The sequence below is a fragment of the Euprymna scolopes genome, chromosome 37, assembly GCF_053919585.1.
Source record: "Euprymna scolopes isolate OS-2025 chromosome 37, ASM5391958v1, whole genome shotgun sequence".
NCBI classification, from domain to species: Eukaryota; Metazoa; Mollusca; class Cephalopoda; order Sepiida; family Sepiolidae; genus Euprymna; species Euprymna scolopes.
This window is the reverse complement of record NC_136518.1, coordinates 33,359,965-33,375,407: the sequence shown is the minus strand read 5'-3', so window position 1 is coordinate 33,375,407 and position 15,443 is coordinate 33,359,965. Positions and strand designations below refer to the sequence as shown.

General features: G+C 30.4%; 1 protein-coding gene across 12 annotated transcripts in view; it reads left to right on the top strand.

The window, feature by feature from the left end:
- Nucleotides 1-15,443, top strand: part of LOC145261125 (rap1 GTPase-activating protein 1-like) — a 1,259,270-nt gene that overhangs the window by 683,621 nt on the left and 560,206 nt on the right. The window lies entirely within an intron of this gene.

Below are 15,443 nucleotides of genomic sequence, written 5' to 3'. Positions count from 1 at the left end.
AAAGAATCAATCTTCTATTGAATATTATATATTACGACGAATAATTTGCCCGATCAACTAATTCCTCAAAAAGAAAATAATGATAATTTCATTCATCAAATTCCGCTTGCTTTTTTTTACAATATTACGTCAGCTGATATTTGTGTTTGACGATGAATGCCCTGGAAAAGTCACTTCTGATTAATGTTTAGTTTTAAAATATGCAAACAAAGAAATTATTTGCCGCGATTTTAAATGGTACCATTTCTTTTATCGTAAATTGAACTCATAATTAAAAAAAATTAAAATAGAATGCTGGGGTACAGCCGATATAACGTAAATATTCCCCTATAAAAATTATTCATTCTTATGTATAAAAGAGAAAAGCTATTTCTAAGATCGAATTTTTTGGATTTTCGATACTTATCGGTACAAAACATATCTAAGAATACTGTCAGACATATACATTAGCTTCGTGTGAAATTTGCAAAAGATAAGCTCAGTCATTTCGGAACCTTTGAAGAAGGAACACACACACACAGACAACCACACACACACACACACACACACACACACAAAGTGATTTTTATATATAATATTAAAAATCAACTTTTTTATAGAAACTTTACTTCACTGTTATACTAAAATCAAACAAAACTTTTCTAAACTTCATAAGGAAAACAATGATGCTTTTAATTTTAAGATGGGGAGCATCATAGTCATCCACATGCAGTACTGTTTCGCTGTTTCACAGCTCATCAGTGCGGCTAGACAAGCAACTACCTCAAGCAACGATCGAAACCCAACTGCCCAAATGACAGTCGGGGTTTCTAATCATATGAGAACAATGGAAATAGTATTCCGACGAAATAGAAAAATAAAAAGGAACAAACCGAGTTATGTGTTCATCAACGTTTCGTCTTTATTTCAAGGTTTCCTCTGGATGAATGAAATTACGAAAACAAATATACCAGTACAAATATTTGAAAATTTTCTTGTGAAAAGTGTGACACTGTTCCATTTCAGAAACGGAAAAGGATGTTGGAAATTCAGGAAAGGGGGAAGGGGGGGCTTGCGTTGTTATATTAATTCATTTAGGTCGCAGATATCAAAGTGCTAACATTTTCTCTGTATACTAGATTTATTTTCTATGATTAATGTGATCCCTTAGAGCTGCTATCTGTGCTTTACTACAGTTTTGTGTTTCAGCAATTGTGTCTGTTTTTGTTGATGTGAAGAAGAAGGAGATTTGAAAAGCCTGACATTGACAGCTACTTCAGCTAGTAGCTTATAAGGCTTACATATTAAATAAAAAGTTCAATAACTTGTTTCAAATCTGTTCAACCTAGATCACATTTGATGCAAAACAAGATGGCGATTGCTGTTTTCCCATGAGTTCAATCATTTCTTAGTTTGTATTGGTTAGATTTCAAATACGAATGTTTTTTATTGTTTTTATTATGAACTGCTCAGTTTATGAAAATGGAGTCGTTGAGAGTGAAACTCAATTTTTTTGTTAATTGCAAGCATTGCGTACACAGGAAGCGCAATGGCATTATAGGTTAAGAGAAGATAATCAGTTCATGTGCAGGAAGTGTAAGACAATGAAGATGACTTAGAACTCAGATATGGAGAAAGTATATCTGAAATGGTGAATCTATTGAAAGTGTTCAGAAGTTTTATTATCTTAGAGATACCATTGGGGCAGATGCTAGTGTGATTGTAAGAATTAGAAATGGACGAGTCAGTTCACAGAACTTTTGTTATAAGTAACCAGCTAAGTATTTCCACTAAAAACCAAGTGAAATGTCTATCAGTCATGTGAAATGTCACAGTATGATGATAAAGCCTGACTGATGAGGGTTAAGGAAATGTTACATAGAGGGACTTATTATAAGAACCATACGACGCATGTAAGTATTAAAAAAAGAAGCTTCTTATGAGCTCAAAGGAAGATTGAATCTGGACAGACGTGCGCAGAACAGGAGACTTTGGTGGTTGAAAGAATGTTGAAAGAATGGATGAGAATTCTTGGGTTGGTAAATGCAATTACAGAGGAAGACCAAGGAAAATATGGGAAAAAGAGATAAGGATGGACGTGAAAGATAAATAAGGACCTGGCCAGAAGTTAATTTGGAAATCAATTTCTAAAAGCTGTCCAACACATACCAGCATGAAAAACAGATATTAAATCAATTATTATTATTATTATTATTATTATTATTATTATTATTATTATTATTATTATTATTATCTTCTTCTTCTTCTTGATATTCACAATGTAGTCTGCTGGAACGGCGAAATTTATGATCTGGCAGGATTTTTCCTTTTTGTTAACTTGCTTGGATGAGTTTATCCATGTCCAATAAGATTTTGTATTTTTTGTCTTGAAGTGCTGCTGCCACTTGAACCATTTGTCTGCGTGTTCCAGATGAAGTTGTTTGCATAATTCCCAATGTACTGTCTTCCACACTTGATCGAGTCTATTCTTGTATTTGTTTTGAGCTAGTTTGTTGCATTCACTTATTATCATTTCGTCTCTTTGTCCATATAGTCTGCATTTGCTGTTTTCTTGCGTTTTGTCGATGTTTGCTTTACTATAGTTAGTTCTGATCGCGTTATATTAGTGGCGATAGGGAATCTCCTTGGAAGATACCTCTTTATATTTTAATCTCAGTTATGTATTAACCATCAGCTTTTAGTTCAAGTCTTAATGTTCTTATTTTGAATCGAATTGATAATCTTGTCTGATATTTTGTACTCAGGCATTCTATTATCAATGCTTGAAGGATTCTGTCATCGTTTAAATTATGCAGGGAAAAAGGAAAGAAGAGGCATGAGATTTGACAGTCAAATCTTTGGCCTCTGCATTGAATCGTTTGGCATTTGCAAGAATCTCTAGTGGCCTCCCATGATTTTGTCTGGGCCAAAAAGTAAAGTGCGCAACACACCATTGTCAAAATGCCAGGGAAAATAAATAAGTTTAAATTCCACTTTCTTTTATTCTTTAAGGAGTCAAAGTTTTAACATTTTTACCTTTGCGGACTCTACCAACTTTTCTCCATGGTAGTTGAGGAAGCCAATTATATAGAAAGGGATTACCGTATATATGTACACTTTTTAATATGTACATATTCACATAAATTTATGAACAGTATATAGGGCCCTAACAAAGCCGGACTGAACTGCTAGTATACGTGTGTGTGTGTGTGTGTGTGTGTGTGTGTGTGTGTGTGTGTGTGTGTGTGTGTGAGAGAGAGAGAGAGAGATCTTCTCTTGAACCAATGAACGAATCATCATGAATTTTGGATTATATAATCTAGCAAACACGGTAAGTTCATGGGTACATGATTTGCTTTTTGTAAATGTTAATATTTAGGGTTTCATATGCATGAATGCATTTTTATATATTTTTTTTAATAAACCGATCATTATGAATTTTGGAATATATATTTCAGCAACACGGTGAGTAATCTGGGAACATTTTTTTTGTTCATTTGGTAAACTTTAACATTTCAAGGATACACCATAGAAACTCTTAACTGTTATCAAAAAAACTTTAGAAATAAATTAGATACAAAAAATAATAAAGAAAAAATTTCTCTATATCAAATCTGACATCATATTAAGCAGTACATTTTAAAAAGATTGGTGCACATGTGTGAGCGTTAATAATATGGATATGCTCGAAAAGCTTTATAAATTATGGGATATGTGTCTTAGGCAACAGGGTGAGTAACATAAGCACACTATTGTAAACTTTACTACTTGAAGATCCCACCAAAATGATACCATACTAATGAGACGGCTATTCTACTAGTGTGTATGTGTGTGTGTGTGTGTGTGTGTGTGTGTGTGTGTGTGTGTGTGTGTGTGTTTATGTGTGGTATTATGTGTATTTTTTTCGAGTGTGAAATGATATATGATTATTTTCACCATTAAACAATGGTGCAGCTCACACAAGTCATGAAAGCGGCTTTCATGGTTTGTCTGATCTGCGGCCTTGTTTGAATCTGGAAATAATAATAATAATAATAATAATAATAATAATAATAATAATAATAATAATAATAATATGAACACAGCTGTTTCGCCATATTATAGCTGTTCAGTGTGATTAGACATGACAAGTATTTTCAAACTGAAATTTGAAACTCGACTATTGCGTCTGCAGTCAGCAGTCAAGCATTTCCCTTATGCCATTATGTTCTCCTGAACGTAGCAAGCATAATTATTTTTACATTAGCATTACTGACTACCAAGAGTGCTCAATCCTTTTTTGAATTGTCATGTCACTGAACAGTTATGCAAAACTTTTATATTGTATTATGAATATTAAATTATAAAGATATAATGTTATATGAAATCAAATACATTAGTACTTAAACTTATTAGCATTCTTTTATGAATTAAGTTGGGTTTGTTTTTTTTTGGAGGGGGGGGATCTAGAATGTCTGTGTTAAAAAAGATGTTGTTATCTTGAAATAAGTAAAACGTTATCAGTATGTATTACAATTTGGCCGGATTCGACTAAATTCCCCCAGTTAGCCACGCCATAGGCACGTTCTACCTACAAATGTCACCTGAACTCGTAAATGTTAGATATAAAAGGCCGACACCCTACTAGTCCACATCCTCACGGGATCCATTCTCTTGCTTCTGCATATTTCACTGTGTCTGCCTTGCCATGACTTCTACAATTAACTTTAATGATAGTTGACTCCATTTTCGTGAGTCTGGTGACATTCGCCACTTTTAATCCCTTTAACCTCTTTCTCTGCATACCATCGTGATTTTTTCTCTCCCCCCCCCCTCACTCTCTCTATGCAAGTTGCATAAAAAACAATTTTTTGTAGGTACACGTTTTTAGACATTGCTTTTATCGATGCTACAAACTTCAGAAATACTGCCTGATGAGTTGTATTATGGTTGGCAATATGACATATTATACAAATATTATACAAATATTCTACACATATTATACACATATTATACAAATATTATACAAATAAATATATTTAGTAATATTGTACTTTGTTGTATTTATTTTACAACTTATGGGAAAGTACGAATCTGTATCTCGTAGCCACACAGCTCTGTATGAAGTAAGAATGTAGGCTAGCTTCCAGTTTAACTAGGTTGGTGCAAAACATTTTATTTTTATTTTGAAAATGAAAACTTGTGTGTTTTTGAAAATCTTAATTCATAACAATAATGTCATTTGCTTGATTCCATCTGTCAACGAACTTATAAAATCCTGGCTTGTAAAATGCTTTGGGTTTTGATGTAAAATATGAATCTAACTCTAATTGAAAATACGATAATTTCTTTCAGCAATTTGTCGTTACGTGATATTTCCTCACGTATGGTAGACCATAAACACCTACAGACGGTTGTTCATATTTACAAACAGTTGTTCATATTTACAAACGATTGTTCATATTTACAAACAGTTGTTCATATTTACAAACAGTTGTTCATATTTACAAACAGTTGTTCATATTTAATAACTGTGGTTGATATTTACAAACAGTTGTTCATATTTACAAACAGTTGTTCATATTTACAAACAGTTGTTCATATTTACAAACAGTTGTTCATATTTACAAACAGTTGTTTATATTTACAAACAGTTGTTCATATTTACAAACAGTTGTTCATATTTACAAACAGTTGTTCATATTTACAAACAGTTGTTCATATTTACAAACATTTGTTCATATTTACAAACAGTTGTTCATATTTACAAACAGTTGTTCATATTTACAAACAGTTGTTCATATTAACAAATAGTTGTTCATATTTACAAACAGTTGTTCATATTTACAAACAGTTGTTCATATTTACAAACAGTTGTTCATATTTACAAACAGTTGTTCATATTTACAAACAGTTGTTTATATTTGCAAACAGTTGTTCATATTTACAAATAGTTGTTCATATTTACAAACAGTTGTTCATATTTACAAGCTATTGTTCATATTTACAAACAGTTGTTCATATTTACAAACAGTCGTTCATATTTACAAACAGTTGTTCCTATTTACAAACAGTTGTTAATATTTACAAACAGTTGTTCATATTTACAAACGGTCGTTCATATTTACAAACGGTTGTTCATATTTACAAACGGTCGTTCATGTTTACAAACAGTTTTTAATATTTACAAACAGTTGTTCATATTTACAAACGGTCGTTCATATTTACAAACAGTTGTTCATATTTACAAACGGTTGTTCATATTAACAAACATTTGTTCATATTTACAAACAGTTGTTCATATTTACAAACAGTTGTTCATATTTACAAACAGTTGTTCATATTAACAAACAGTTGTTCATGTTTACAAACAGTTGTTCATATTTAAAAACAGTTGTTCATATTTACAAACGGTTGTTCATATTTACAAACAGTTGTTCATATTTACAAACAGTTGTTCATATTTAAAAACGGTTGTTCATATTTACAAACAGTTGTTCATATTTACAAACAGTTGTTCATATTTACGAATAGTTGTTCATATTAACAAACAGTTATTCATATTTACAAACATTTGTTCATATTTACAAACAGTTGTTCATATTTACAAACAGTTGTTCATATTAACAAACAGTTGTGCATATTTACGAATAGTTGTTCATATTTACAAACATTTGTTCATATTTACAAACGGTTGTTCATATTTACAAACAGTTGTTCATATTTACAAACGGTCGTTCATATTTACAAACAGTTGTTCATATTTACAAACGGCTGTTCATATTAACAAACAGTTGTTCATATTTACAAACGGTTGTTCATATTTACAAACAGTTGTTCATCTTTAGAAATAGTTAGTCATATTTACAAACAGTTGTTCATATTTACAAACAGTTGTTCATATTTACAAACACTTGTTCATATTTACAAATAGTTGTTCATATTTACAAACAGTTGTTCATATTTACGAATAGTTGTTCATATTAACAAACAGTTGTTCATATTTACAAACAGTTGTTCATATCTACAAACAGTTGTTCATATTTACAAACAGTTGTTCATATTTACAAACAGTTGTTCATATTTACAAACAGTTGTTCATATTAACAAACAGTTGTTCATATTAACAAACAGTTGTTCATATTTACGAATAGTTGTTCATATTTACAAACAGTTGTTCATATTTACAAACGGTCGTTCATATTTACAAACAGTTGTTTATATTTACAAACGGTTGTTCATATTTACAAACGGTCGTTCATATTTACAAACAGTTGTTCATATTTACAAACGGTTGTTCATATTTAAAAACGGTTGTTCATATTTACAAACAGTTGTTCATATTTACAAACGGTCGTTCATATTTACAAACAGTTGTTCATATTTACAAACAATTGTTCATATTTACAAACAGTTGTTCATATTTACAAACAGTTGTTCATATTTACAAACGGTTGTTCATATTTACAAACGGTTGTTCATATTTACAAACAGTTGTTCATATTTACAAACAGTTGTTCATATTTACAAACAGTTGTTCATATTTACAAATAGTTGTTCATATTTACAAAGAGTTGTTCATATTTACAAATAGTTGTTCATATTTACAAACAGTTGTTCATATTAACAAACAGTTGTTCATATTTACAAACAGTTGTTCATATTCACAAATAGTTGTTCATATTTACAAGCGGTTGTTCATATTTACAAATAGTTGTTCATATTTACAAACAGTTGTTCATATTTACAAATAGTTGTTCATATTTACAAACAGTTGTTCATATTTACAAATAGTTGTTCATATTTACAAACAGTTTTTCATATTTACAAACAGTTGTTCATATTTACAAACAGTTGTTCATATTTACAAACAGTTGTTCATATTTACAAACAGTTGTTCATATTTACAAATAGTTGTTCCTATTTACAAACAGTTGTTCATATTTACAAACAGTTGTTCATATTTACAAACGGTTGTTCATATTTAGAAACAGTCGTTCATATTTACAAACAGTTGTTCATATTTACAGACAGTTGTTCATATTTACAAACAGTTGTTCATATTTACAAACGGTCGTTCATATTTACACACGGTTGTTCATATTTACAAACGGCCGTTCATATTTACAAACAGTTGTTCATATTAACAAACAGTTGTTCATATTTACGAATAGTTGTTCATATTTACAAACAGTTGTTCATATTTACAAACGGTTGTTCATATTTACAAACATTTGTTCGTATTTACAAACAGTTGTTCATATTTACAAACATTTGTTCATATTTACAAACAGTTGTTCATATTAACAAACCGTTGTTCATGTTTACAAACAGTTGTTCATATGTACAAACAATTGTTCATATTTACAAACAGTTGTTCATATTTACAAACAGTTGTTCATATTTACAAACAGTTGTTCATATTTACAAACGGTTGTTCATATTTACAAACAGTTGTTCATATTTACGAATACTTGTTCATATTTACAAACAGTTGTTCATATTTACAAACAGTTGTTCATATTTACAAACAGTTGTTCATATTTACAAACATTTGTTCATATTTACAAGCATTTGTTCATATTTACAAACAGTTGTTCATATTAACAAACAGTTGTTCATATGTACAAACAGTTGTTCATATTTACAAACAGTTGTTCATATTTACGAATATTTGTTCATATTTACAAACAGTTGTTCATATTTACAAACAGTTGTTCATATTTACAAACAGTTGTTCATATTTACAAACATTTGTTCATATTTACAAACAGTTGTTCATATTTACAAACGGTTGTTCATATTTACAAACAGTTGTTCATATTTACAAACAGTTGTTCATATTTACAAACATTTGTTCATATTTAAAAACAGTTGTTCATATTAACAAAACGTTGTTCATATTTACGAATAGTTGTTCATATTTACAAACAGTTGTTCATATTTACAAACGGTTGTTCATATTTACAAACGGTTGTTCATATTTACAAACAGTTGTTCATATTTACAAACAGTTGTTCATATTTACAAACATTTGTTCATATTTACAAACAGTTGTTCATATTTACAAACGGTTGTTCATATTTACAAACAGTTGTTCATATTTACAAACAGTTGTTCATATTTACAAACAGTTGTTCATATTTACAAACGGTTGTTCATATTTACTAACAGTTGTTCATATTTACAAACAGTTGTTCATATTTACAAGCAGTTGTTCATATTTACAAACAGTTGTTCATATTTACAAACGGTTGTTCATATTTACAAACAGTTGTTCATATTTACAAACAGTTGTTCATATTAACAAACAGTTGTTAATATTAACAAACAGTTGTTCATATTTACGAATAGTTGTTCATATTTACAAACATTTTTTCATATTTACAAACGGTTGTTCATATTTACAAACAGTTGTTCATATTTACAAACGGTCGTTCATATTTACAAACAGTTGTTCATATTTACAAACAGTTGTTCATATTTACAAACAGTCGTTCATATTTACAAACAGTTGTTCATATTTACAAACGGTTGTTCATATTTACAAACAGTTGTTCATATTTACAAACAGTTGTTCATATTTACAAACGGTCGTTCATATTTACAAACAGTTGTTCATATTTACAAACAGTTGTTCATATTTACAAACAGTTGTTCATATTTACAAACAGTTGTTCATATTTACAAACGGTTGTTCATATTTACAAACAGTTGTTCATATTTACGAATACTTGTTCATATTTACAAACATTTTTTCATATTTACAAACAGTTGTTCATATTTACAAACAGTTGTTCATATTTACAAACATTTGTTCATATTTACAAACATTTGTTCATATTTACAAACAGTTGTTCATATTAACAAACAGTTGTTCATATTAACAAACAGTTGTTCATATTTACAAACAGTTGTTCATATTTACAAACAGTTGTTCATATTTACAAACGGTTGTTCATATTTACAAACAGTTGTTCATATTTACAAACGATCGTTCATATTTACAAACAGTTGTTCATATTTACAAACAGTTGTTCATATTTACAAAGAGTTGTTAATATTTAGAAACATTTGTTCATATTTACAAATAGTTATTCATATTTACAAACAGTTGTTCATATTAACAAACAGTTGTTCATATTTACAAACAGTTGTTCATATTCACAAATAGTTGTTCATATTTACAAGCGGTTGTTCATATTTACAAATAGTTGTTCATATTTACAAACAGTTGTTCATATTTACAAATAGTTGTTCATATTTACAAATAGTTGTTCATATTTACAAACAGTTTTTCATATTTACAAACAGTTTTTCATATTTACAAACAGTTGTTCATATTTACAAACGGTTGTTCATATTTACAAACAGTCGTTCATATTTACAAACAGTTGTTCATGTTTACAAACGGTTGTTCATATTTACAAACAGTTGTTCATATTTACAAACAGTTGTTCATATTTACAAACAGTTGTTCATATTAACAAACAGTTGTTCATATTTACAAACAGTTGTTCATATTTACGAATAGTAGTTCATATTTACAAACAGTTGTTCATATTTACAAACGGTTGTTCATATTTACAAACAGTTGTTCATATTTACAAACGGTCGTTCATATTTACAAACAGTTGTTCATATTTACAAACAGTTGTTCATATTTACAAACGGTCGTTCATATTTACAAACAGTTGTTCATATTTACAAACGGTTGTTCATATTTACAAACAGTTGTTCATATTTACAAACAGTTGTTCATATTTACAAACAGTTGTTCATATTTACAAACGGTTGTTCATATTTACAAACAGTTGTTCATATTTACGAATAGTTGTTCATATTTACAAACAGTTGTTCATATTTACAAATAGTTGTTCATATTTACAAACATTTGTTCATATTTACAAATAGTTGTTCATATTTACAAACAGTTGTTCATATTTACAAACAGTTGTTCATATTTACAAACAGTTGTTCATATTCACAAATAGTTGTTCATATTTACAAACAGTTGTTCATATTTACAAATAGTTGGTCATATTTAAAAACAGTTGTTCATATTTACAAACCGTTGTTCATATTTACAAACAGTTGTTCATATTTACAAACGGTTGTTCATATTTACAAACGGTTATCTCCTCTTTTTTCTGTGACTTGCACTTTACTCAGTTTAAAGTGGGGGAGAACTATTGCATCTACCGTACTCTCTCTTCCAGAAACACTTGGTCCTGATGACAAGGCAGAGTCAAGACTATCAAGCGTGATCCTAGATGCATGAGCTGTCTCTAACACATACGACGCCTATCATTCCCGAAATGGTCACCCATCTGGTACTGGCCAGCTTCATAGTTGCTTAACTTCAGGGGTTATGTAGGTAGCAAATATGTAACGCTTATGAAAAAAGAATTAAATCCTTATAAAGTTGATTCTTCACTTAATCGTCAAAACAAACGTTAAAAATACATGGAAATGTACAGGACTAAATGACTTCATTTATTCATGTAATGGCTACAGTAGTTTCTTCAAAACTATCATAAAATTTGGGATTTTTGTTTAAATTTTCCACGCGAAATATATATATTGAGATGAATGATGGAATTATTTGAAATTCAGGTACTTATGTTATAATATTTTTGCATATTCTTAAAACAAATCATCCTAAATCTTATCTCACAAAAAAAAATTGTTCAAAAACATTTTAAAAAATATATAAATGTCTTATCCATCAAGACAAAAATGGCTGTGAATGTATTTGTTTTTTTTTTGGGGGGGGGGATTTAAAATTTCAAATTCTATTAAAAATAATGAAAAAGTTTTATATTTTCTGCTTTTCATATGATAAAATTCAGGCTGTTATCTTTCTGGAAAAAAAGTTGCCCCAGAATATTGGATATTAATAGATTTTAATTCGTTTTAAAAAAGACAACTTGGTTTTCTACCAATTTTTGGCCGTACCTAATTACATCTGTTTTATTCAAGAAACAAGAATTGTTGTGATGCTTATAAAAAATATGCAAAAGAAAGAGTGCTAAACTTATTTCGTATTTCGTGAGGACAATTGAATTTCTTTTTTTACATCACGGATGTTATTCACACAATGTTTGGACGAAATCGTCGGATTGATTAAATTAAGAACTTCCTCATTACAAAGGAAGAATTCAATTGTTTAAGCAACAGAAGTCCATTGGGAACCTAAAATGGACGAGTGTAAAAACTTCTAAATTGGTCCATTAATACCGGCTATGATTCTGACAAGCGGACATTGAACCCAGGGAGCATTTGTTTATGAAAATACATTTTTTTGTAGTTATGAATAGATATCACTCTATATCGAAATCAGTGTCTGTTTATTATAGAAATCGATAGGTTAACAATTTGCATTTAAGTTTCAGTAAGAATTCATTTTTTTTTTTCATACAATCGAAAGACACTGTTCAAATTTGCGTTCGATTCTATCGGAAGTCACTAGGGAAATTATCGGTCACTAAAATAACTGGAATATATTAATATATTAATATATTAATATATTAATATATATAAGAAATTCACTTTTTGAATAGATTTTATTCGTTTCATAAAAGAAAAAGAAAGTTAAAGAATATCTCAACAACTGGAAGTGAATTTCAGTATTTAATCATTACTATAACCCATTAGGTGCAAGTACAGAACTGTTAACAAAGACCTCTCCATTCCATGACTAGAATGGATTTCTAAATAATAACGTTATTATTTCAGTTACGGTTCATAAACTGAATACAATAGAACCCCGGAATACAGCATTAAAATTAGAACCAATATATATATATTTATAATATTATTTTATTGTATACATGTGTATTATATATATATATATATATATATATATATATATATATATATATATATATATATATATATATATATATATATATAATACACATGTATACAATAAAATAATATTATAAATAACACCGTAAGGAGAGGCAAATACAGTAAGTAGGGGCTGGAAAAACATCGTATTCCACATCGTAACCTGAAAAAAACATAACCTAGGTTCACCGAATCCTAGGGTTCTACTATAAGTTTGTTTTTTATAAAACCAAAAAATATACGAAGTCTGACATTTTTATTTTTAGTAAAACAAAACCGAATATCGCATAAGTTCTAAGGGTTTTTTCCTTCAATAAAACAACCAAAAAATCTTTTTCTGCAATAAAACAACCAAAAAATCCTTGGTTAAAACTTTTAGCGATTATATATACATACTAGTAGGCTGCTATCAAATTTATACTCTGCACACTTAATATTCAGACAGGAGTCTGGTAGAGACTTTTCACACATGCACCAACAAGGTCACCTTTATATATGCTGTGTTTCGTAGTATTAAATGTGATGTTAAATTCCTTAAAAATTAAGTGAAAAAAAAAATTGGAAAGCAATTGAAACATGTGCATGCAAGTATTATGTTTTTAAAACAGTTCAATTCTTGAAAAGTAAAAAAAGAAAACTCGAGCTGAGATCGAAACCAAAACTTACTGACAGTGAATCCAGTAGATAACCATTAAGCCAGCTTGACACGAACTTTAAAAAGTGCTTTCAAACCTACTTATTCTTAACATAATGTGAACAATCCACACATGCGTAGTTGTGAAACAGTTGACAAACAGATAAAAATCTGATGACCCTCCCCCTGTACCAATTTTTTCAATTTTGAACCTTTTTTTCCGGATGAAAACCAATTAAAAAGTTTCCCACGTGTCTGAACACTCTATTATACAGAATTTCAAGTCTGTAGATTAAAAATTTGTTGAGTATATAGGTTGAGAATTGTCCTCACATGCACATTCTCACTTTTGTAGATATATAGATATATGTGTATAAAAGTATGCTAGAACGTTTTCATCTTAAATTCTATGCAATTATATAGAATGTAGAAACTTTTTTTTTTTACAAAGAAGTCACCACTTATCAAGGCCTGGAGGCAAATCGAGGATAAGGGTTAATGAGGATACAGTGGTCAAGGGGAACATGTCAGTCATCGTTAGTTGTGGAAATTTGGTAAATTGGATTACTTAAGGGGATGACTAATCAAGAATTTGTTTACGTTGGACTTGAAGACAACCATATTGTAGTCAGTTGGAAAGCAGGCTAACAGAAGAGAGTTCCACAGGCGTGCAGTTCTAAGAAATAAGTTTTGTTCATGGAATCTACATTTAGGTTAAGCACAGATAAAGAGTGGGGAAAATTATTGAGAGTGTTTTCAGCTAGACGAGTGTTTTTCATGAAAGTCAGACCAGGGGGGGGCATAGATTGGAGCTCAGACGAGCACTTGCCATGAAAGTAACGATAAAGCGGAGACAAGCTTGGTGACGTCTCTTCTGTGGGAAAGAGGTTCCAGGGAAGAGAAAAGGGCATCCTCCATTAGGCTACAAAGACTATTTTGAACTTTGTCAAGAGAGGATAAGCTGCTTCTAACAGCTCCTGCCGAGATATGGCAACAGTATTCTATCCTTGGACGTTCTTGGCTCTTATACAAGTAGAGAATTGCATCAGCAGTGAAATATCTACTGGAACGGTAGAACGATCCCACCATTTTTCCATTTTCCCAGCAACCCTGGCAACGGATTTGATGTACATGTTCCATCTCAGATCAGGAGTAAAGGTCAAACCCAGAAGTTTCAAAACATGGAGCCTCCCCAAGATGAAAGCCATTCATTTTAATTGGTGCCAGATGTGGAATAAGAGCGTTGATGATGGAAAGATAGAAGTTTGGTCTTAGAAGCATTAAAATTAACCAGCCACTTCTTTCCCCATTGCACCATGTGCTCAAGATCAGAGGAGAGAAAATCAGAGAGAACTTGGTCGTTTACGGCCTTTGATGTGCTGCCATAGATGGTAGTGTCGTCAGCATAAATATCTACAAATGATCTTAGAATGTGATTTGGGAGATCATTGATGTAGATCAGAAAGAGAGTTGGGCTCAGGATGGATCTCTGAGGGACTCCAGCATTAATTCTGTGAGCTGCAAATTTTCCCCCATCAACTACTATTCTTATGAACCTATCAAACAGAAATGATTTAATAATTGAAAAGACGTTACCAGTTATACCGTAGCTGGAGATTTTGTAAAGTAGACCTTTATACCACACCCAATAAAAAGCCTTTGATATGTCAAGGGCAATTGCCTTAGAAAGGAAGTGTCTCCATCAAGAGATTCGCTAATCATATGAGATATAACTGCTAACACATCAGCTGTAGATCGAGCAGAACGAAAACCATATTGCATATCACTGAGAAGGTTATTTTTGCTGAGGTGGTTGACTACTTCTCTATTTAACACAGATTCCAGCAACTTACTCATGACACACAGGAGACTGATTGGTCTGTATTGAGAGGGAGATGACTTATCACCTGAATTCTTAAATACAGGGCATACTAATGAGGTTTTCCAGGGTGTGGGGAAGCAATTCTCTTTAAGACAATGCTTAAATAGCTTTGTAAGT